This window comes from Gasterosteus aculeatus, chromosome 2 (assembly GCF_964276395.1).
Source record: "Gasterosteus aculeatus chromosome 2, fGasAcu3.hap1.1, whole genome shotgun sequence".
Classification (NCBI taxonomy): Eukaryota; Metazoa; Chordata; class Actinopteri; order Perciformes; family Gasterosteidae; genus Gasterosteus; species Gasterosteus aculeatus.
In genome coordinates this window covers 22,978,083-22,992,193 of record NC_135689.1, presented here as the reverse complement: position 1 = coordinate 22,992,193, position 14,111 = coordinate 22,978,083, and the positions used below count along the sequence as shown (strand labels likewise).

Here is a 14,111-nt window from a genome sequence, read left to right as displayed (position 1 = left end):
TTTTGTAGTTTTGACAATGAAATGGAGTCACTTTCTAAGGCCTTCTCTGTGTCTTTTACAGATCGAAATGAAAAAGCTTACAGCACCTGGGATTCCCAGGCGGTCTTCCATCCAAGTACTAACCAGGCCCTACTCTGCTTAGCTTCTGAGATCAGACGGAGCCAGAGAGGTATGGCTGTAAGCAACTGTATGTCCTCTTCCTAATCTTTTAAAATGTGTCAAAGGTTTTGGAGTTTTGATAATGAAAAAGGAGTCACTTTCTAATGCCTTCTCGATTTCTTCCAGAGAGAGAAATGAAAAAGCTTACGGCACCTGGGATTCCCAGGCGGTCTTCCATCCAAGTACTAACCAGGCCCTACTCTGCTTAGCTTCTGAGATCAGACGAGATCAGGCGGAGCCAGAGAGGTATGGCCGTAAGCAACTGTATGTCCTCTACCTAATCTTTTAAAATGTGTCAAAGGTTTTGTAGTTTTGACAATTAAATGGAGTCACTTTCTAAGGCCTTCTCTGTGTCTTTTACAGATCGAAATGAAAAAGCGTACAGCACCTGGGATTCCCAGGCGGTCTTCCATCCAAGTACTAACCAGGCCCTACTCTGCTTAGCTTCTGAGATCAGACGAGATCAGGCGGAGCCAGAGAGGTATGGCCGTAAGCAACTGTATGTCCTCTTCCTAATCTTTTAAAATGTGTCAAAGGTTTTGGAGTTTTGATAATGAAAAAGGAGTCACTTTCTAATGCCTTCTCGATTTCTTCCAGAGAGAGAAATGAAAAAGCTTACGGCACCTGGGATTCCCAGGCGGTCTTCCATCCAAGTACTAACCAGGCCCTACTCTGCTTAGCTTCTGAGATCAGACGAGATCAGGCGGAGCCAGAGAGGTATGGCCGTAAGAAACTGTATGTCCTCTTCCTAATCTTTTAAAATGTGTCAAAGGTTTTGTAGTTTTGACAATGAAATGGAGTCACTTTCTAAGGCCTTCTCTGTGTCTTTTACAGATCGAAATGAAAAAGCTTACAGCACCTGGGATTCCCAGGCGGTCTTCCATCCAAGTACTAACCAGGCCCTACTCTGCTTAGCTTCTGAGATCAGACGAGATCAGGCGGAGCCAGAGAGGTATGGCCGTAAGCAACTGTATGTCCTCTTCCTAATCTTTTAAAATGTGTCAAAGGTTTTGGAGTTTTGATAATGAAAAAGGAGTCACTTTCTAAGGCCTTCTCGATTTCTTCCAGAGAGAGAAATGAAAAAGCTTACGGCACCTGGGATTCCCAGGCGGTCTTCCATCCAAGTACTAACCAGGCCCTACTCTGCTTAGCTTCTGAGATCAGACGAGATCAGGCGGAGCCAGAGAGGTATGGCCGTAAGCAACTGTATGTCCTCTACCTAATCTTTTAAAATGTGTCAAAGGTTTTGTAGTTTTGACAATTAAATGGAGTCACTTTCTAAGGCCTTCTCTGTGTCTTTTACAGATCGAAATGAAAAAGCTTACAGCACCTGGGATTCCCAGGCGGTCTTCCATCCAAGTACTAACCAGGCCCTACTCTGCTTAGCTTCTGATATCAGACGAGATCAGGCAGAGCCAGAGAGGTATGGCCGTAAGCAACTGTATGTCCTCTTCCTAATCTTTTAAAATGTGTCTAAGGTTTTGGAGTTTTGATAATGAAAAAGGAGTCACTTTCTAATGCCTTCTCGATTTCTTCCAGAGAGAGAAATGAAAAAGCTTACGGCACCTGGGATTCCCAGGCGGTCTTCCATCCAAGTACTAACCAGGCCCTACTCTGCTTAGCTTCTGAGATCAGACGAGATCAGGCGGAGCCAGAGAGGTATGGCCGTAAGCAACTGTATGTCCTCTACCTAATCTTTTAAAATGTGTCAAAGGTTTTGGAGTTTTGACAATGAAATGGAGTCACTTTCTAAGTTCTTCTTTGTGTCTTTTACAGATCGAAATAAAAAAGCTTACAGCACCTGGGATTCCCAGGCGGTCTTCCATCCAAGTACTAACCAGGCCCTACTCTGCTTAGCTTCTGAGATCAGACGAGATCAGGCGAAGCCAGAGAGGTATGGCCGTAAGCAACTGTATGTCCTCTTCCTAATATTTTAAAATGTGTCAAAGGTTTTGGAGTTTAGATAATGAAAAAGGAGTCACTTTCTAATGCCTTCTCGATTTCTTCCAGAGAGAGAAATGAAAAAGCTTACGGCACCTGGGATTCCCAGGCGGTCTTCCATCCAAGTACTAACCAGGCCCTACTCTGCTTAGCTTCTGAGATCTGACGAGATCAGGCGGAGCCAGAGAGGTATGGCCGTAAGCAACTGTATGTCCTCTTCCTAATCTTTTAAAATGTGTCAAAGGTTTTGTAGTTTTGACAATGAAATGGAGTCACTTTCTAAGGCCTTCTCTGTGTCTTTTACAGATCGAAATGAAAAAGCTTACAGCACCTGGGATTCCCAGGCGGTCTTCCATCCAAGTACTAACCAGGCCCTACTCTGCTTAGCTTCTGAGATCAGACGGAGCCAGAGAGGTATGGCTGTAAGCAACTGTATGTCCTCTTCCTAATCTTTTAAAATGTGTCAAAGGTTTTGGAGTTTTGATAATGAAAAAGGAGTCACTTTCTAATGCCTTCTCGATTTCTTCCAGAGAGAGAAATGAAAAAGCTTACGGCACCTGGGATTCCCAGGCGGTCTTCCATCCAAGTACTAACCAGGCCCTACTCTGCTTAGCTTCTGAGATCAGACGAGATCAGGCGGAGCCAGAGAGGTATGGCCGTAAGCAACTGTATGTCCTCTACCTAATCTTTTAAAATGTGTCAAAGGTTTTGTAGTTTTGACAATTAAATGGAGTCACTTTCTAAGGCCTTCTCTGTGTCTTTTACAGATCGAAATGAAAAAGCGTACAGCACCTGGGATTCCCAGGCGGTCTTCCATCCAAGTACTAACCAGGCCCTACTCTGCTTAGCTTCTGAGATCAGACGAGATCAGGCGGAGCCAGAGAGGTATGGCCGTAAGCAACTGTATGTCCTCTTCCTAATCTTTTAAAATGTGTCAAAGGTTTTGGAGTTTTGATAATGAAAAAGGAGTCACTTTCTAATGCCTTCTCGATTTCTTCCAGAGAGAGAAATGAAAAAGCTTACGGCACCTGGGATTCCCAGGCGGTCTTCCATCCAAGTACTAACCAGGCCCTACTCTGCTTAGCTTCTGAGATCAGACGAGATCAGGCGGAGCCAGAGAGGTATGGCCGTAAGAAACTGTATGTCCTCTTCCTAATCTTTTAAAATGTGTCAAAGGTTTTGTAGTTTTGACAATGAAATGGAGTCACTTTCTAAGGCCTTCTCTGTGTCTTTTACAGATCGAAATGAAAAAGCTTACAGCACCTGGGATTCCCAGGCGGTCTTCCATCCAAGTACTAACCAGGCCCTACTCTGCTTAGCTTCTGAGATCAGACGAGATCAGGCGGAGCCAGAGAGGTATGGCCGTAAGCAACTGTATGTCCTCTTCCTAATCTTTTAAAATGTGTCAAAGGTTTTGGAGTTTTGATAATGAAAAAGGAGTCACTTTCTAAGGCCTTCTCGATTTCTTCCAGAGAGAGAAATGAAAAAGCTTACGGCACCTGGGATTCCCAGGCGGTCTTCCATCCAAGTACTAACCAGGCCCTACTCTGCTTAGCTTCTGAGATCAGACGAGATCAGGCGGAGCCAGAGAGGTATGGCCGTAAGCAACTGTATGTCCTCTACCTAATCTTTTAAAATGTGTCAAAGGTTTTGTAGTTTTGACAATTAAATGGAGTCACTTTCTAAGGCCTTCTCTGTGTCTTTTACAGATCGAAATGAAAAAGCTTACGGCACCTGGGATTCCCAGGCGGTCTTCCATCCAAGTACTAACCAGGCCCTACTCTGCTTAGCTTCTGAGATCAGACGAGATCAGGCGAAGCCAGAGAGGTATGGCCGTAAGCAACTGTATGTCCTCTTCCTAATATTTTAAAATGTGTCAAAGGTTTTGGAGTTTAGATAATGAAAAAGGAGTCACTTTCTAATGCCTTCTCGATTTCTTCCAGAGAGAGAAATGAAAAAGCTTACAGCACCTGGGATTCCCAGGCGGTCTTCCATCCAAGTACTAACCAGGCCCTACTCTGCTTAGCTTCTGAGATCTGACGAGATCAGGCGGAGCCAGAGAGGTATGGCCGTAAGCAACTGTATGTCCTCTTCCTAATCTTTTAAAATGTGTCAAAGGTTTTGTAGTTTTGACAATGAAATGGAGTCACTTTCTAAGGCCTTCTCTGTGTCTTTTACAGATCGAAATGAAAAAGCTTACAGCACCTGGGATTCCCAGGCGGTCTTCCATCCAAGTACTAACCAGGCCCTACTCTGCTTAGCTTCTGAGATCTGACGAGATCAGGCGGAGCCAGAGAGGTATGGCCGTAAGCAACTGTATGTCCTCTTCCTAATCTTTTAAAATGTGTCAAAGGTTTTGTAGTTTTGACAAAGAAATGGAGTCACTTTCTAAGGCCTTCTCTGTGTCTTTTACAGATCGAAATGAAAAAGCTTACAGCACCTGGGATTCCCAGGCGGTCTTCCATCCAAGTACTAACCAGGCCCTACTCTGCTTAGCTTCTGAGATCAGACGAGATCAGGCAGAGCCAGAGAGGTATGGCCGTAAGCAACTGTATGTCCTCTTCCTAATCTTTTAAAATGTGTCTAAGGTTTTGGAGTTTTGATAATGAAAAAGGAGTCACTTTCTAATGCCTTCTCGATTTCTTCCAGAGAGAGAAATGAAAAAGCTTACAGCACCTGGGATTCCCAGGCGGTCTTCCATCCAAGTACTAACCAGGCCCTACTCTGCTTAGCTTCTGAGATCAGACGAGATCAGGCGGAGCCAGAGAGGTATGGCCGTAAGCAACCTTATGTCCTCTACCTAATCTTTTAAAATGTGTCAAAGGTTTTGGAGTTTTGACAATGAAATGGAGTCACTTTCTAAGTTCTTCTTTGTGTCTTTTACAGATCGAAATAAAAAAGCTTACAGCACCTGGGATTCCCAGGCGGTCTTCCATCCAAGTACTAACCAGGCCCTACTCTGCTTAGCTTCTGAGATCAGACGAGATCAGGCGGAGCCAGAGAGGTATGGCCGTAAGCAACCTTATGTCCTCTACCTAATCTTTTAAAATGTGTCAAAGGTTTTGGAGTTTTGACAATGAAATGGAGTCACTTTCTAAGTTCTTCTTTGTGTCTTTTACAGATCGAAATAAAAAAGCTTACAGCACCTGGGATTCCCAGGCGGTCTTCCATCCAAGTACTAACCAGGCCCTACTCTGCTTAGCTTCTGAGATCAGACGAGATCAGGCGAAGCCAGAGAGGTATGGCCGTAAGCAACTGTATGTCCTCTTCCTAATATTTTAAAATGTGTCAAAGGTTTTGGAGTTTAGATAATGAAAAAGGAGTCACTTTCTAATGCCTTCTCGATTTCTTCCAGAGAGAGAAATGAAAAAGCTTACGGCACCTGGGATTCCCAGGCGGTCTTCCATCCAAGTACTAACCAGGCCCTACTCTGCTTAGCTTCTGAGATCAGACGAGATCAGGCGAAGCCAGAGAGGTATGGCCGTAAGCAACTGTATGTCCTCTTCCTAATATTTTAAAATGTGTCAAAGGTTTTGTAGTTTTGACAATGAAAAAGGAGTCACTTTCTAATGCCTTCTCGATTTCTTCCAGAGAGAGAAATGAAAAAGCTTACGGCACCTGGGATTCCCAGGCGGTCTTCCATCCAAGTACTAACCAGGCCCTACTCTGCTTAGCTTCTGAGATCAGACGAGATCAGGCGGAGCCAGAGAGGTATGGCCGTAAGCAACTGTATGTCCTCTTCCTAATCTTTTAAAATGTGTCAAAGGTTTTGTAGTTTTGACAATGAAATGGAGTCACTTTCTAAGGCCTTCTCTGTGTCTTTTACAGATCGAAATGAAAAAGCTTACAGCACCTGGGATTCCCAGGCGGTCTTCCATCCAAGTACTAACCAGGCCCTACTCTGCTTAGCTTCTGAGATCAGACGAGATCAGGCGGAGCCAGAGAGGTATGGCCGTAAGCAACTGTATGTCCTCTTCCTAATATTTTAAAATGTGTCAAAGGTTTTGGAGTTTAGATAATGAAAAAGGAGTCACTTTCTAATGCCTTCTCGATTTCTTCCAGAGAGAGAAATGAAAAAGCTCACAGCACCTGGGATTCCCAGGCGGTCTTCCATCCAAGTACTAACCAGGCCCTACTCTGCTTAGCTTCTGAGATCTGACGAGATCAGGCGGAGCCAGAGAGGTATGGCCGTAAGCAACTGTATGTCCTCTTCCTAATCTTTTAAAATGTGTCAAAGGTTTTGTAGTTTTGACAATGAAATGGAGTCACTTTCTAAGGCCTTCTCTGTGTCTTTTACAGATCGAAATGAAAAAGCTTACAGCACCTGGGATTCCCAGGCGGTCTTCCATCCAAGTACTAACCAGGCCCTACTCTGCTTAGCTTCTGAGATCAGACGAGATCAGGCGGAGCCAGAGAGGTATGGCCGTAAGCAACAGTATGTCCTCTACCTAATCTTTTAAAATGTGTCAAAGGTTTTGGAGTTTTGACAATGAAATGGAGTCACTTTCTAAGTTCTTCTTTGTGTCTTTTACAGATCGAAATAAAAAAGCTTACAGCACCTGGGATTCCCAGGCGGTCTTCCATCCAAGTACTAACCAGGCCCTACTCTGCTTAGCTTCTGAGATCAGACGAGATCAGGCGAAGCCAGAGAGGTATGGCCGTAAGCAACTGTATGTCCTCTTCCTAATATTTTAAAATGTGTCAAAGGTTTTGGAGTTTAGATAATGAAAAAGGAGTCACTTTCTAATGCCTTCTCGATTTCTTCCAGAGAGAGAAATGAAAAAGCTTACGGCACCTGGGATTCCGAGGCGGTCTTCCATCCAAGTACTAACCAGGCCCTACTCTGCTTAGCTTCTGAGATCTGACGAGATCAGGCGGAGCCAGAGAGGTATGGCCGTAAGCAACTGTATGTCCTCTTCCTAATCTTTTAAAATGTGTCAAAGGTTTTGTAGTTTTGACAATGAAATGGAGTCACTTTCTAAGGCCTTCTCTGTGTCTTTTACAGATCGAAATGAAAAAGCTTACAGCACCTGGGATTCCCAGGCGGTCTTCCATCCAAGTACTAACCAGGCCCTACTCTGCTTAGCTTCTGAGATCAGACGAGATCAGGCGGAGCCAGAGAGGTATGGCCGTAAGCAACTGTATGTCCTCTTCCTAATCTTTTAAAATGTGTCAAAGGTTTTGGAGTTTTGATAATGAAAAAGGAGTCACTTTCTAATGCCTTCTCGATTTCTTCCAGAGAGAGAAATGAAAAAGCTTACGGCACCTGGGATTCCCAGGCGGTCTTCCATCCAAGTACTAACCAGGCCCTACTCTGCTTAGCTTCTGAGATCAGACGAGATCAGGCGGAGCCAGAGAGGTATGGCCGTAAGCAACTGTATGTCCTCTTCCTAATCTTTTAAAATGTGTCAAAGGTTTTGTAGTTTTGACAATGAAATGGAGTCACTTTCTAAGGCCTTCTCTGTGTCTTTTACAGATCGAAATGAAAAAGCTTACAGCACCTGGGATTCCCAGGCGGTCTTCCATCCAAGTACTAACCAGGCCCTACTCTGCTTAGCTTCTGAGATCAGACGAGATCAGGCGGAGCCAGAGAGGTATGGCCGTAAGCAACTGTATGTCCTCTTCCTAATCTTTTAAAATGTGTCAAAGGTTTTGGAGTTTTGATAATGAAAAAGGAGTCACTTTCTAATGCCTTCTCGATTTCTTCCAGAGAGAGAAATGAAAAAGCTTACGGCACCTGGGATTCCCAGGCGGTCTTCCATCCAAGTACTAACCAGGCCCTACTCTGCTTAGCTTCTGAGATCTGACGAGATCAGGCGGAGCCAGAGAGGTATGGCCGTAAGCAACTGTATGTCCTCTTCCTAATCTTTTAAAATGTGTCAAAGGTTTTGTAGTTTTGACAATGAAATGGAGTCACTTTCTAAGGCCTTCTCTGTGTCTTTTACAGATCGAAATGAAAAAGCTTACAGCACCTGGGATTCCCAGGCTGTCTTCCATCCAAGTACTAACCAGGCCCTACTCTGCTTAGCTTCTGAGATCAGACGAGATCAGGCGGAGCCAGAGAGGTATGGCCGTAAGCAACTGTATGTCCTCTTCCTAATCTTTTAAAATGTGTCAAAGGTTTTGGAGTTTTGATAATGAAAAAGGAGTCACTTTCTAAGGCCTTCTCGATTTCTTCCAGAGAGAGAAATGAAAAAGCTTACGGCACCTGGGATTCCCAGGCGGTCTTCCATCCAAGTACTAACCAGGCCCTACTCTGCTTAGCTTCTGAGATCAGACGAGATCAGGCGGAGCCAGAGAGGTATGGCCGTAAGCAACTGTATGTCCTCTACCTAATCTTTTAAAATGTGTCAAAGGTTTTGTAGTTTTGACAATTAAATGGAGTCACTTTCTAAGTTCTTCTTTGTGTCTTTTACAGATCGAAATGAAAAAGCTTACAGCACCTGGGATTCCCAGGCGGTCTTCCATCCAAGTACTAACCAGGCCCTACTCTGCTTAGCTTCTGAGATCAGACGAGATCAGGCGAAGCCAGAGAGGTATGGCCGTAAGCAACTGTATGTCCTCTTCCTAATATTTTAAAATGTGTCAAAGGTTTTGGAGTTTAGATAATGAAAAAGGAGTCACTTTCTAATGCCTTCTCGATTTCTTCCAGAGAGAGAAATGAAAAAGCTTACAGCACCTGGGATTCCCAGGCGGTCTTCCATCCAAGTACTAACCAGGCCCTACTCTGCTTAGCTTCTGAGATCTGACGAGATCAGGCGGAGCCAGAGAGGTATGGCCGTAAGCAACTGTATGTCCTCTTCCTAATCTTTTAAAATGTGTCAAAGGTTTTGTAGTTTTGACAATGAAATGGAGTCACTTTCTAAGGCCTTCTCTGTGTCTTTTACAGATCGAAATGAAAAAGCTTACAGCACCTGGGATTCCCAGGCGGTCTTCCATCCAAGTACTAACCAGGCCCTACTCTGCTTAGCTTCTGAGATCTGACGAGATCAGGCGGAGCCAGAGAGGTATGGCCGTAAGCAACTGTATGTCCTCTTCCTAATCTTTTAAAATGTGTCAAAGGTTTTGTAGTTTTGACAAAGAAATGGAGTCACTTTCTAAGGCCTTCTCTGTGTCTTTTACAGATCGAAATGAAAAAGCTTACAGCACCTGGGATTCCCAGGCGGTCTTCCATCCAAGTACTAACCAGGCCCTACTCTGCTTAGCTTCTGAGATCAGACGAGATCAGGCAGAGCCAGAGAGGTATGGCCGTAAGCAACTGTATGTCCTCTTCCTAATCTTTTAAAATGTGTCAAAGGTTTTGTAGTTTTGACAATGAAAAAGGAGTCACTTTCTAATGCCTTCTCGATTTCTTCCAGAGAGAGAAATGAAAAAGCTTACGGCACCTGGGATTCCCAGGCGGTCTTCCATCCAAGTACTAACCAGGCCCTACTCTGCTTAGCTTCTGAGATCAGACGAGATCAGGCGGAGCCAGAGAGGTATGGCCGTAAGCAACTGTATGTCCTCTACCTAATCTTTTAAAATGTGTCAAAGGTTTTGTAGTTTTGACAATTAAATGGAGTCACTTTCTAAGGCCTTCTCTGTGTCTTTTACAGATCGAAATGAAAAAGCTTACAGCACCTGGGATTCCCAGGCGGTCTTCCATCCAAGTACTAACCAGGCCCTACTCTGCTTAGCTTCTGAGATCAGACGAGATCAGGCAGAGCCAGAGAGGTATGGCCGTAAGCAACTGTATGTCCTCTTCCTAATCTTTTAAAATGTGTCAAAGGTTTTGGAGTTTAGATAATGAAAAAGGAGTCACTTTCTAATGCCTTCTCGATTTCTTCCAGAGAGAGAAATGAAAAAGCTCACAGCACCTGGGATTCCCAGGCGGTCTTCCATCCAAGTACTAACCAGGCCCTACTCTGCTTAGCTTCTGAGATCTGACGAGATCAGGCGGAGCCAGAGAGGTATGGCCGTAAGCAACTGTATGTCCTCTTCCTAATCTTTTAAAATGTGTCAAAGGTTTTGTAGTTTTGACAATGAAATGGAGTCACTTTCTAAGGCCTTCTCTGTGTCTTTTACAGATCGAAATGAAAAAGCTTACAGCACCTGGGATTCCCAGGCGGTCTTCCATCCAAGTACTAACCAGGCCCTACTCTGCTTAGCTTCTGAGATCTGACGAGATCAGGCGGAGCCAGAGAGGTATGGCCGTAAGCAACTGTATGTCCTCTTCCTAATCTTTTAAAATGTGTCAAATGTTTTGTAGTTTTGACAAAGAAATGGAGTCACTTTCTAAGGCCTTCTCTGTGTCTTTTACAGATCGAAATGAAAAAGCTTACAGCACCTGGGATTCCCAGGCGGTCTTCCATCCAAGTACTAACCAGGCCCTACTCTGCTTAGCTTCTGAGATCAGACGAGATCAGGCAGAGCCAGAGAGGTATGGCCGTAAGCAACTGTATGTCCTCTTCCTAATCTTTTAAAATGTGTCTAAGGTTTTGGAGTTTTGATAATGAAAAAGGAGTCACTTTCTAATGCCTTCTCGATTTCTTCCAGAGAGAGAAATGAAAAAGCTTACGGCACCTGGGATTCCCAGGCGGTCTTCCATCCAAGTACTAACCAGGCCCTACTCTGCTTAGCTTCTGAGATCAGACGAGATCAGGCGGAGCCAGAGAGGTATGGCCGTAAGCAACTGTATGTCCTCTACCTAATCTTTTAAAATGTGTCAAAGGTTTTGGAGTTTTGACAATGAAATGGAGTCACTTTCTAAGTTCTTCTTTGTGTCTTTTACAGATCGAAATAAAAAAGCTTACAGCACCTGGGATTCCCAGGCGGTCTTCCATCCAAGTACTAACCAGGCCCTACTCTGCTTAGCTTCTGAGATCAGACGAGATCAGGCGAAGCCAGAGAGGTATGGCCGTAAGCAACTGTATGTCCTCTTCCTAATATTTTAAAATGTGTCAAAGGTTTTGGAGTTTAGATAATGAAAAAGGAGTCACTTTCTAATGCCTTCTCGATTTCTTCCAGAGAGAGAAATGAAAAAGCTTACGGCACCTGGGATTCCGAGGCGGTCTTCCATCCAAGTACTAACCAGGCCCTACTCTGCTTAGCTTCTGAGATCTGACGAGATCAGGCGGAGCCAGAGAGGTATGGCCGTAAGCAACTGTATGTCCTCTTCCTAATCTTTTAAAATGTGTCAAAGGTTTTGTAGTTTTGACAATGAAATGGAGTCACTTTCTAAGGCCTTCTCTGTGTCTTTTACAGATCGAAATGAAAAAGCTTACAGCACCTGGGATTCCCAGGCGGTCTTCCATCCAAGTACTAACCAGGCCCTACTCTGCTTAGCTTCTGAGATCAGACGAGATCAGGCGGAGCCAGAGAGGTATGGCCGTAAGCAACTGTATGTCCTCTTCCTAATCTTTTAAAATGTGTCAAAGGTTTTGGAGTTTTGATAATGAAAAAGGAGTCACTTTCTAATGCCTTCTCGATTTCTTCCAGAGAGAGAAATGAAAAAGCTTACGGCACCTGGGATTCCCAGGCGGTCTTCCATCCAAGTACTAACCAGGCCCTACTCTGCTTAGCTTCTGAGATCAGACGAGATCAGGCGGAGCCAGAGAGGTATGGCCGTAAGCAACTGTATGTCCTCTTCCTAATCTTTTAAAATGTGTCAAAGGTTTTGTAGTTTTGACAATGAAATGGAGTCACTTTCTAAGGCCTTCTCTGTGTCTTTTACAGATCGAAATGAAAAAGCTTACAGCACCTGGGATTCCCAGGCGGTCTTCCATCCAAGTACTAACCAGGCCCTACTCTGCTTAGCTTCTGAGATCAGACGAGATCAGGCGGAGCCAGAGAGGTATGGCCGTAAGCAACTGTATGTCCTCTTCCTAATCTTTTAAAATGTGTCAAAGGTTTTGGAGTTTTGATAATGAAAAAGGAGTCACTTTCTAATGCCTTCTCGATTTCTTCCAGAGAGAGAAATGAAAAAGCTTACGGCACCTGGGATTCCCAGGCGGTCTTCCATCCAAGTACTAACCAGGCCCTACTCTGCTTAGCTTCTGAGATCTGACGAGATCAGGCGGAGCCAGAGAGGTATGGCCGTAAGCAACTGTATGTCCTCTTCCTAATCTTTTAAAATGTGTCAAAGGTTTTGTAGTTTTGACAATGAAATGGAGTCACTTTCTAAGGCCTTCTCTGTGTCTTTTACAGATCGAAATGAAAAAGCTTACAGCACCTGGGATTCCCAGGCTGTCTTCCATCCAAGTACTAACCAGGCCCTACTCTGCTTAGCTTCTGAGATCAGACGAGATCAGGCGGAGCCAGAGAGGTATGGCCGTAAGCAACTGTATGTCCTCTTCCTAATCTTTTAAAATGTGTCAAAGGTTTTGGAGTTTTGATAATGAAAAAGGAGTCACTTTCTAAGGCCTTCTCGATTTCTTCCAGAGAGAGAAATGAAAAAGCTTACGGCACCTGGGATTCCCAGGCGGTCTTCCATCCAAGTACTAACCAGGCCCTACTCTGCTTAGCTTCTGAGATCAGACGAGATCAGGCGGAGCCAGAGAGGTATGGCCGTAAGCAACTGTATGTCCTCTACCTAATCTTTTAAAATGTGTCAAAGGTTTTGTAGTTTTGACAATTAAATGGAGTCACTTTCTAAGTTCTTCTTTGTGTCTTTTACAGATCGAAATGAAAAAGCTTACAGCACCTGGGATTCCCAGGCGGTCTTCCATCCAAGTACTAACCAGGCCCTACTCTGCTTAGCTTCTGAGATCAGACGAGATCAGGCGAAGCCAGAGAGGTATGGCCGTAAGCAACTGTATGTCCTCTTCCTAATATTTTAAAATGTGTCAAAGGTTTTGGAGTTTAGATAATGAAAAAGGAGTCACTTTCTAATGCCTTCTCGATTTCTTCCAGAGAGAGAAATGAAAAAGCTTACAGCACCTGGGATTCCCAGGCGGTCTTCCATCCAAGTACTAACCAGGCCCTACTCTGCTTAGCTTCTGAGATCTGACGAGATCAGGCGGAGCCAGAGAGGTATGGCCGTAAGCAACTGTATGTCCTCTTCCTAATCTTTTAAAATGTGTCAAAGGTTTTGTAGTTTTGACAATGAAATGGAGTCACTTTCTAAGGCCTTCTCTGTGTCTTTTACAGATCGAAATGAAAAAGCTTACAGCACCTGGGATTCCCAGGCGGTCTTCCATCCAAGTACTAACCAGGCCCTACTCTGCTTAGCTTCTGAGATCTGACGAGATCAGGCGGAGCCAGAGAGGTATGGCCGTAAGCAACTGTATGTCCTCTTCCTAATCTTTTAAAATGTGTCAAAGGTTTTGTAGTTTTGACAAAGAAATGGAGTCACTTTCTAAGGCCTTCTCTGTGTCTTTTACAGATCGAAATGAAAAAGCTTACAGCACCTGGGATTCCCAGGCGGTCTTCCATCCAAGTACTAACCAGGCCCTACTCTGCTTAGCTTCTGAGATCAGACGAGATCAGGCAGAGCCAGAGAGGTATGGCCGTAAGCAACTGTATGTCCTCTTCCTAATCTTTTAAAATGTGTCTAAGGTTTTGGAGTTTTGATAATGAAAAAGGAGTCACTTTCTAATGCCTTCTCGATTTCTTCCAGAGAGAGAAATGAAAAAGCTTACGGCACCTGGGATTCCCAGGCGGTCTTCCATCCAAGTACTAACCAGGCCCTACTCTGCTTAGCTTCTGAGATCAGACGAGATCAGGCGGAGCCAGAGAGGTATGGCCGTAAGCAACTGTATGTCCTCTACCTAATCTTTTAAAATGTGTCAAAGGTTTTGGAGTTTTGACAATGAAATGGAGTCACTTTCTAAGTTCTTCTTTGTGTCTTTTACAGATCGAAATAAAAAAGCTTAGAGCACCTGGGATTCCCAGGCGGTCTTCCATCCAAGTACTAACCAGGCCCTACTCTGCTTAGCTTCTGAGATCAGACGAGATCAGGCGAAGCCAGAGAGGTATGGCCGTAAGCAACTGTATGTCCTCTTCCTAATATTTTAAAATGTGTCAAAGGTTTT

General features: G+C 44.3%; 58 non-coding genes and 2 pseudogenes across 58 annotated transcripts; all 60 read right to left on the bottom strand.

Moving 5' to 3' along the window:
- Positions 1-74: 74 nt before the first annotated feature.
- On the bottom strand, positions 75-183 carry LOC144399933 (5S ribosomal RNA; annotated as a pseudogene).
- A 117-nt stretch (positions 184-300) lies between these two features.
- Positions 301-419, bottom strand: LOC144402436 (5S ribosomal RNA). The gene has a single exon (XR_013464372.1). It is a non-coding gene; the product is annotated as a 5S ribosomal RNA (ribosomal RNA).
- A 116-nt stretch (positions 420-535) lies between these two features.
- Positions 536-654, bottom strand: LOC144398625 (5S ribosomal RNA). Its single transcript, XR_013460772.1, has one exon. It is a non-coding gene; the product is annotated as a 5S ribosomal RNA (ribosomal RNA).
- A 117-nt stretch (positions 655-771) lies between these two features.
- Positions 772-890, bottom strand: LOC144397682 (5S ribosomal RNA). The gene has a single exon (XR_013459829.1). It is a non-coding gene; the product is annotated as a 5S ribosomal RNA (ribosomal RNA).
- A 116-nt stretch (positions 891-1,006) lies between these two features.
- On the bottom strand, positions 1,007-1,125 carry LOC144396678 (5S ribosomal RNA). Its single transcript, XR_013458824.1, has one exon. It is a non-coding gene; the product is annotated as a 5S ribosomal RNA (ribosomal RNA).
- A 117-nt stretch (positions 1,126-1,242) lies between these two features.
- LOC144402435 (5S ribosomal RNA) lies at positions 1,243-1,361 on the bottom strand. The gene has a single exon (XR_013464371.1). It is a non-coding gene; the product is annotated as a 5S ribosomal RNA (ribosomal RNA).
- Positions 1,362-1,477: 116 nt separating this feature from the next.
- LOC144399425 (5S ribosomal RNA) lies at positions 1,478-1,596 on the bottom strand. Its single transcript, XR_013461570.1, has one exon. It is a non-coding gene; the product is annotated as a 5S ribosomal RNA (ribosomal RNA).
- A 117-nt stretch (positions 1,597-1,713) lies between these two features.
- Positions 1,714-1,832, bottom strand: LOC144402434 (5S ribosomal RNA). The gene has a single exon (XR_013464370.1). It is a non-coding gene; the product is annotated as a 5S ribosomal RNA (ribosomal RNA).
- A 116-nt stretch (positions 1,833-1,948) lies between these two features.
- LOC144393656 (5S ribosomal RNA) lies at positions 1,949-2,067 on the bottom strand. Its single transcript, XR_013456501.1, has one exon. It is a non-coding gene; the product is annotated as a 5S ribosomal RNA (ribosomal RNA).
- A 117-nt stretch (positions 2,068-2,184) lies between these two features.
- LOC144400176 (5S ribosomal RNA) lies at positions 2,185-2,303 on the bottom strand. Its single transcript, XR_013462114.1, has one exon. It is a non-coding gene; the product is annotated as a 5S ribosomal RNA (ribosomal RNA).
- A 116-nt stretch (positions 2,304-2,419) lies between these two features.
- LOC144399932 (5S ribosomal RNA) lies at positions 2,420-2,528 on the bottom strand (annotated as a pseudogene).
- Positions 2,529-2,645: 117 nt separating this feature from the next.
- Positions 2,646-2,764, bottom strand: LOC144402433 (5S ribosomal RNA). The gene has a single exon (XR_013464369.1). It is a non-coding gene; the product is annotated as a 5S ribosomal RNA (ribosomal RNA).
- Positions 2,765-2,880: 116 nt separating this feature from the next.
- Positions 2,881-2,999, bottom strand: LOC144398624 (5S ribosomal RNA). Its single transcript, XR_013460771.1, has one exon. It is a non-coding gene; the product is annotated as a 5S ribosomal RNA (ribosomal RNA).
- A 117-nt stretch (positions 3,000-3,116) lies between these two features.
- Positions 3,117-3,235, bottom strand: LOC144397681 (5S ribosomal RNA). The gene has a single exon (XR_013459828.1). It is a non-coding gene; the product is annotated as a 5S ribosomal RNA (ribosomal RNA).
- Positions 3,236-3,351: 116 nt separating this feature from the next.
- LOC144396677 (5S ribosomal RNA) lies at positions 3,352-3,470 on the bottom strand. The gene has a single exon (XR_013458823.1). It is a non-coding gene; the product is annotated as a 5S ribosomal RNA (ribosomal RNA).
- Positions 3,471-3,587: 117 nt separating this feature from the next.
- Positions 3,588-3,706, bottom strand: LOC144402432 (5S ribosomal RNA). The gene has a single exon (XR_013464368.1). It is a non-coding gene; the product is annotated as a 5S ribosomal RNA (ribosomal RNA).
- Positions 3,707-3,822: 116 nt separating this feature from the next.
- LOC144400906 (5S ribosomal RNA) lies at positions 3,823-3,941 on the bottom strand. Its single transcript, XR_013462841.1, has one exon. It is a non-coding gene; the product is annotated as a 5S ribosomal RNA (ribosomal RNA).
- A 117-nt stretch (positions 3,942-4,058) lies between these two features.
- Positions 4,059-4,177, bottom strand: LOC144390153 (5S ribosomal RNA). Its single transcript, XR_013454225.1, has one exon. It is a non-coding gene; the product is annotated as a 5S ribosomal RNA (ribosomal RNA).
- Positions 4,178-4,293: 116 nt separating this feature from the next.
- On the bottom strand, positions 4,294-4,412 carry LOC144390151 (5S ribosomal RNA). Its single transcript, XR_013454223.1, has one exon. It is a non-coding gene; the product is annotated as a 5S ribosomal RNA (ribosomal RNA).
- A 116-nt stretch (positions 4,413-4,528) lies between these two features.
- LOC144398071 (5S ribosomal RNA) lies at positions 4,529-4,647 on the bottom strand. The gene has a single exon (XR_013460218.1). It is a non-coding gene; the product is annotated as a 5S ribosomal RNA (ribosomal RNA).
- A 117-nt stretch (positions 4,648-4,764) lies between these two features.
- Positions 4,765-4,883, bottom strand: LOC144396676 (5S ribosomal RNA). The gene has a single exon (XR_013458822.1). It is a non-coding gene; the product is annotated as a 5S ribosomal RNA (ribosomal RNA).
- Positions 4,884-4,999: 116 nt separating this feature from the next.
- Positions 5,000-5,118, bottom strand: LOC144396674 (5S ribosomal RNA). Its single transcript, XR_013458820.1, has one exon. It is a non-coding gene; the product is annotated as a 5S ribosomal RNA (ribosomal RNA).
- Positions 5,119-5,234: 116 nt separating this feature from the next.
- Positions 5,235-5,353, bottom strand: LOC144393645 (5S ribosomal RNA). Its single transcript, XR_013456490.1, has one exon. It is a non-coding gene; the product is annotated as a 5S ribosomal RNA (ribosomal RNA).
- Positions 5,354-5,470: 117 nt separating this feature from the next.
- On the bottom strand, positions 5,471-5,589 carry LOC144400905 (5S ribosomal RNA). The gene has a single exon (XR_013462840.1). It is a non-coding gene; the product is annotated as a 5S ribosomal RNA (ribosomal RNA).
- Positions 5,590-5,706: 117 nt separating this feature from the next.
- On the bottom strand, positions 5,707-5,825 carry LOC144402430 (5S ribosomal RNA). Its single transcript, XR_013464366.1, has one exon. It is a non-coding gene; the product is annotated as a 5S ribosomal RNA (ribosomal RNA).
- A 116-nt stretch (positions 5,826-5,941) lies between these two features.
- LOC144396673 (5S ribosomal RNA) lies at positions 5,942-6,060 on the bottom strand. Its single transcript, XR_013458819.1, has one exon. It is a non-coding gene; the product is annotated as a 5S ribosomal RNA (ribosomal RNA).
- A 117-nt stretch (positions 6,061-6,177) lies between these two features.
- Positions 6,178-6,296, bottom strand: LOC144397530 (5S ribosomal RNA). Its single transcript, XR_013459676.1, has one exon. It is a non-coding gene; the product is annotated as a 5S ribosomal RNA (ribosomal RNA).
- Positions 6,297-6,412: 116 nt separating this feature from the next.
- Positions 6,413-6,531, bottom strand: LOC144396672 (5S ribosomal RNA). Its single transcript, XR_013458818.1, has one exon. It is a non-coding gene; the product is annotated as a 5S ribosomal RNA (ribosomal RNA).
- Positions 6,532-6,647: 116 nt separating this feature from the next.
- On the bottom strand, positions 6,648-6,766 carry LOC144393634 (5S ribosomal RNA). Its single transcript, XR_013456479.1, has one exon. It is a non-coding gene; the product is annotated as a 5S ribosomal RNA (ribosomal RNA).
- Positions 6,767-6,883: 117 nt separating this feature from the next.
- On the bottom strand, positions 6,884-7,002 carry LOC144398158 (5S ribosomal RNA). The gene has a single exon (XR_013460305.1). It is a non-coding gene; the product is annotated as a 5S ribosomal RNA (ribosomal RNA).
- Positions 7,003-7,118: 116 nt separating this feature from the next.
- Positions 7,119-7,237, bottom strand: LOC144396671 (5S ribosomal RNA). Its single transcript, XR_013458817.1, has one exon. It is a non-coding gene; the product is annotated as a 5S ribosomal RNA (ribosomal RNA).
- Positions 7,238-7,354: 117 nt separating this feature from the next.
- On the bottom strand, positions 7,355-7,473 carry LOC144402429 (5S ribosomal RNA). Its single transcript, XR_013464365.1, has one exon. It is a non-coding gene; the product is annotated as a 5S ribosomal RNA (ribosomal RNA).
- Positions 7,474-7,589: 116 nt separating this feature from the next.
- LOC144396670 (5S ribosomal RNA) lies at positions 7,590-7,708 on the bottom strand. Its single transcript, XR_013458816.1, has one exon. It is a non-coding gene; the product is annotated as a 5S ribosomal RNA (ribosomal RNA).
- A 117-nt stretch (positions 7,709-7,825) lies between these two features.
- On the bottom strand, positions 7,826-7,944 carry LOC144400165 (5S ribosomal RNA). The gene has a single exon (XR_013462103.1). It is a non-coding gene; the product is annotated as a 5S ribosomal RNA (ribosomal RNA).
- A 116-nt stretch (positions 7,945-8,060) lies between these two features.
- On the bottom strand, positions 8,061-8,179 carry LOC144399497 (5S ribosomal RNA). Its single transcript, XR_013461643.1, has one exon. It is a non-coding gene; the product is annotated as a 5S ribosomal RNA (ribosomal RNA).
- Positions 8,180-8,296: 117 nt separating this feature from the next.
- LOC144402428 (5S ribosomal RNA) lies at positions 8,297-8,415 on the bottom strand. The gene has a single exon (XR_013464364.1). It is a non-coding gene; the product is annotated as a 5S ribosomal RNA (ribosomal RNA).
- Positions 8,416-8,531: 116 nt separating this feature from the next.
- Positions 8,532-8,650, bottom strand: LOC144393623 (5S ribosomal RNA). The gene has a single exon (XR_013456468.1). It is a non-coding gene; the product is annotated as a 5S ribosomal RNA (ribosomal RNA).
- A 117-nt stretch (positions 8,651-8,767) lies between these two features.
- On the bottom strand, positions 8,768-8,886 carry LOC144390150 (5S ribosomal RNA). The gene has a single exon (XR_013454219.1). It is a non-coding gene; the product is annotated as a 5S ribosomal RNA (ribosomal RNA).
- Positions 8,887-9,002: 116 nt separating this feature from the next.
- On the bottom strand, positions 9,003-9,121 carry LOC144390148 (5S ribosomal RNA). The gene has a single exon (XR_013454218.1). It is a non-coding gene; the product is annotated as a 5S ribosomal RNA (ribosomal RNA).
- A 116-nt stretch (positions 9,122-9,237) lies between these two features.
- On the bottom strand, positions 9,238-9,356 carry LOC144398070 (5S ribosomal RNA). The gene has a single exon (XR_013460217.1). It is a non-coding gene; the product is annotated as a 5S ribosomal RNA (ribosomal RNA).
- Positions 9,357-9,473: 117 nt separating this feature from the next.
- LOC144402427 (5S ribosomal RNA) lies at positions 9,474-9,592 on the bottom strand. The gene has a single exon (XR_013464363.1). It is a non-coding gene; the product is annotated as a 5S ribosomal RNA (ribosomal RNA).
- A 116-nt stretch (positions 9,593-9,708) lies between these two features.
- LOC144398069 (5S ribosomal RNA) lies at positions 9,709-9,827 on the bottom strand. The gene has a single exon (XR_013460216.1). It is a non-coding gene; the product is annotated as a 5S ribosomal RNA (ribosomal RNA).
- Positions 9,828-9,944: 117 nt separating this feature from the next.
- LOC144397529 (5S ribosomal RNA) lies at positions 9,945-10,063 on the bottom strand. Its single transcript, XR_013459675.1, has one exon. It is a non-coding gene; the product is annotated as a 5S ribosomal RNA (ribosomal RNA).
- Positions 10,064-10,179: 116 nt separating this feature from the next.
- LOC144390144 (5S ribosomal RNA) lies at positions 10,180-10,298 on the bottom strand. Its single transcript, XR_013454216.1, has one exon. It is a non-coding gene; the product is annotated as a 5S ribosomal RNA (ribosomal RNA).
- A 116-nt stretch (positions 10,299-10,414) lies between these two features.
- Positions 10,415-10,533, bottom strand: LOC144398067 (5S ribosomal RNA). Its single transcript, XR_013460214.1, has one exon. It is a non-coding gene; the product is annotated as a 5S ribosomal RNA (ribosomal RNA).
- A 117-nt stretch (positions 10,534-10,650) lies between these two features.
- On the bottom strand, positions 10,651-10,769 carry LOC144402426 (5S ribosomal RNA). Its single transcript, XR_013464362.1, has one exon. It is a non-coding gene; the product is annotated as a 5S ribosomal RNA (ribosomal RNA).
- A 116-nt stretch (positions 10,770-10,885) lies between these two features.
- On the bottom strand, positions 10,886-11,004 carry LOC144393612 (5S ribosomal RNA). The gene has a single exon (XR_013456457.1). It is a non-coding gene; the product is annotated as a 5S ribosomal RNA (ribosomal RNA).
- Positions 11,005-11,121: 117 nt separating this feature from the next.
- LOC144398157 (5S ribosomal RNA) lies at positions 11,122-11,240 on the bottom strand. The gene has a single exon (XR_013460304.1). It is a non-coding gene; the product is annotated as a 5S ribosomal RNA (ribosomal RNA).
- A 116-nt stretch (positions 11,241-11,356) lies between these two features.
- LOC144396669 (5S ribosomal RNA) lies at positions 11,357-11,475 on the bottom strand. The gene has a single exon (XR_013458815.1). It is a non-coding gene; the product is annotated as a 5S ribosomal RNA (ribosomal RNA).
- A 117-nt stretch (positions 11,476-11,592) lies between these two features.
- On the bottom strand, positions 11,593-11,711 carry LOC144402425 (5S ribosomal RNA). The gene has a single exon (XR_013464361.1). It is a non-coding gene; the product is annotated as a 5S ribosomal RNA (ribosomal RNA).
- A 116-nt stretch (positions 11,712-11,827) lies between these two features.
- On the bottom strand, positions 11,828-11,946 carry LOC144396668 (5S ribosomal RNA). Its single transcript, XR_013458814.1, has one exon. It is a non-coding gene; the product is annotated as a 5S ribosomal RNA (ribosomal RNA).
- A 117-nt stretch (positions 11,947-12,063) lies between these two features.
- On the bottom strand, positions 12,064-12,182 carry LOC144400154 (5S ribosomal RNA). Its single transcript, XR_013462092.1, has one exon. It is a non-coding gene; the product is annotated as a 5S ribosomal RNA (ribosomal RNA).
- A 116-nt stretch (positions 12,183-12,298) lies between these two features.
- Positions 12,299-12,417, bottom strand: LOC144399496 (5S ribosomal RNA). The gene has a single exon (XR_013461642.1). It is a non-coding gene; the product is annotated as a 5S ribosomal RNA (ribosomal RNA).
- Positions 12,418-12,534: 117 nt separating this feature from the next.
- On the bottom strand, positions 12,535-12,653 carry LOC144402424 (5S ribosomal RNA). Its single transcript, XR_013464360.1, has one exon. It is a non-coding gene; the product is annotated as a 5S ribosomal RNA (ribosomal RNA).
- Positions 12,654-12,769: 116 nt separating this feature from the next.
- LOC144393590 (5S ribosomal RNA) lies at positions 12,770-12,888 on the bottom strand. Its single transcript, XR_013456435.1, has one exon. It is a non-coding gene; the product is annotated as a 5S ribosomal RNA (ribosomal RNA).
- A 117-nt stretch (positions 12,889-13,005) lies between these two features.
- On the bottom strand, positions 13,006-13,124 carry LOC144390143 (5S ribosomal RNA). The gene has a single exon (XR_013454215.1). It is a non-coding gene; the product is annotated as a 5S ribosomal RNA (ribosomal RNA).
- Positions 13,125-13,240: 116 nt separating this feature from the next.
- LOC144390142 (5S ribosomal RNA) lies at positions 13,241-13,359 on the bottom strand. Its single transcript, XR_013454214.1, has one exon. It is a non-coding gene; the product is annotated as a 5S ribosomal RNA (ribosomal RNA).
- Positions 13,360-13,475: 116 nt separating this feature from the next.
- On the bottom strand, positions 13,476-13,594 carry LOC144398066 (5S ribosomal RNA). The gene has a single exon (XR_013460213.1). It is a non-coding gene; the product is annotated as a 5S ribosomal RNA (ribosomal RNA).
- Positions 13,595-13,711: 117 nt separating this feature from the next.
- Positions 13,712-13,830, bottom strand: LOC144402423 (5S ribosomal RNA). The gene has a single exon (XR_013464359.1). It is a non-coding gene; the product is annotated as a 5S ribosomal RNA (ribosomal RNA).
- A 116-nt stretch (positions 13,831-13,946) lies between these two features.
- LOC144399395 (5S ribosomal RNA) lies at positions 13,947-14,065 on the bottom strand. Its single transcript, XR_013461540.1, has one exon. It is a non-coding gene; the product is annotated as a 5S ribosomal RNA (ribosomal RNA).
- Between the last annotated feature and the right edge of the window lie 46 nt (positions 14,066-14,111).